Consider the following 2,280-nt stretch of genomic DNA (forward strand, 5'->3'; position numbering starts at 1 on the left):
GATGGGTGGATGGATGAATTTTACTAACTGTACACTCTCCCTAGTTTACCTTCCTATTTCTTACTCTGGAAATGCAGAGCCCCGGAAAGAGAGGAGGAACTTAAGGGAAAGGTGAATCCATAGAAATCTTCCTTGGACTCCAATTTTTCAATCTGTCCCATGGGACAAAGTTCAAAGGCTCAAAGCTCTACTCTCTGATCCATCCAGCTCAGCAACCCAGCCTATTCAACTCTTGGCTTCGATGTCAAAGCAAAGTGGGGTTTTCACTGACCACCCTGTTTAACACTGCAGCCCATCCTCTCCTGCACCATCCCGACGCTGGTGCTCCTGACCCACCTTTACCCGTTTTCGTCTTCGCCATCGCATTTACCAGCGTGTACCGTATGACACAATCTGTTTCTTTGCTGTGTTTGTCCCAGAAAGCAGGGATTTTTATCTATATGATTCTCTCATAAATCCCCAGTATCTGGCCTGTAACGGGTGTTCAGTAATTACGCATGGAATGAATAAATGGATAGATGAATAATTTGAGTTGCAGCTTTTCATCTGCTAGCTCTATGATCCCAAGAAACAATTAAAGATTAAACCTCAGTTCCTTCATCTGTAAAACGGGTGTATAGTAATATTTACCTTACAGAGTTGTCTGATATGATCCTACAGGGGTTCATGCTTATAGGACTGAGATGATGTCTCTGAAGCATTTAGCATGGTACCTACACGGCACTGACGAAGTGTAGCTGTTCTTATTCTGTTAAAATAATAATACTAGATTCATTCTATCAGGTCTATACCAACCGTGTAAAGCAATTACAATTCCCCAAGTGATTCTGTCCCAAACAAAAAAACTAGGTCGGGAAAAAATAGTCTTGGGATCTAGATTTCCTACCCGATTGCCTATATTTACCTGTCCTGTTTGTATTTGTATTTCTAACGCTGGGATACAGGTCCCTCAGCCCTGCCCCGCCAAGACTCAGGGCAGCTCTGTGTCAAGCCCGCAGCCACTCTGTTTACGGTCACCAGGGACTTAGGCTCGAAAAGCAGGCACGAGAGGCAGGCATTCCACGCGAGTCACCAGCCCGCCTGTGACGGCAGCAGCGCTTGGCCCACCTGCTCGGGAGTGTCTCCCGGGCCTTAGATGGCGCAGCGCCTGGCAGCTGGGCCCAAGCGGAGCCAGGCTGCCCAGGCGGCCAGCTGGTGAGGGATGCATTAGCCCCCCCCCCCCCCCCCCCGGCAGAGGAGCCGCAAGCCCCAAATTCCTCCCAAGGGCCTGCTTCTCCTGCTCCCTCTCTGGCCTCACCCCCTGAAATCCTTAATTTAACAGGCACATCTCCAATCTGGCTCACCCTCCATGACGCTCTGCGTCCACCTGTTCATTCATTCAGCCGGCGCGTGGTGTTTGAGCATCGCTGACAACGCAGTCACTGCGTCTGGGCTGGGGATAGAGGGTGCTCTCAGACAGTCCTGGCCCTCGGGAAGCGTCTGACACCTCCCACTGATGTGGTGCTTTACAGTTTACAAAACACTCACACACGCGTCGTCTCTCCTAAATCTCATAATGATACTTTACTTGGGATTAGATATTTTTATCCCCCCCGCCGGCCCACAACACACACATTTCACGGGATGTCCTAAGCGAGGGAGGGCCTTACCGAAGGTCTCACAGTCCACGAATGAGGAGCCCGAATTCACACTCAGGTCTGTTGCTTACACCACAGGTAGTATCCAAGGGACATCGTATCTCACAAGCAGCAGGTCTATAAAAGTCACAAAAAGGGGCACCTTGGTGGCCCAGTCGGTTAAGCGTCTGCCTTCAGCTCCAATCGTGATCCCTGGGTCCTGGGATCGAGCCCCATGTCAGGCTCTCTGCTCACCAGAGAGTCTGCTTCTCCCTTTCCCTCTGCTTCTCCCCCTGCTCATGCTCTCTCTCTCTCTCTCTCTCTGTCAAATAAATAAATAAATAAAATCTAAAAAAAAAGTCACAAAAAGTCAGCTCACCAAAAGATAAAGGCCATTTAATTGTACATTTTATGGCTCCAAAGAGAAAGTGCATGTTATACATGGGGCGGAGGGAGACCAGCTCCCTCCCCCAGCACGACAGAAGGGAACACCAGGAATTTGGATGGGTCAGGAGCCTCCCCAGATCTGTCTGTCCCTCACTCCTCCAATGCAAGTGCCCAGCTCGGGATTCCTGAAACCTCTGACCGCAGAACCCCAACTGCCTCTATGAACGTGGTATAGACAGACGCTGGAAACACATGCATAGCCATGAACCACACCCCT

Source organism: Ursus maritimus, unplaced genomic scaffold, assembly GCF_017311325.1.
Source record: "Ursus maritimus isolate PB19 unplaced genomic scaffold, ASM1731132v1 scaffold_21, whole genome shotgun sequence".
Classification (NCBI taxonomy): domain Eukaryota; kingdom Metazoa; phylum Chordata; class Mammalia; order Carnivora; family Ursidae; genus Ursus; species Ursus maritimus.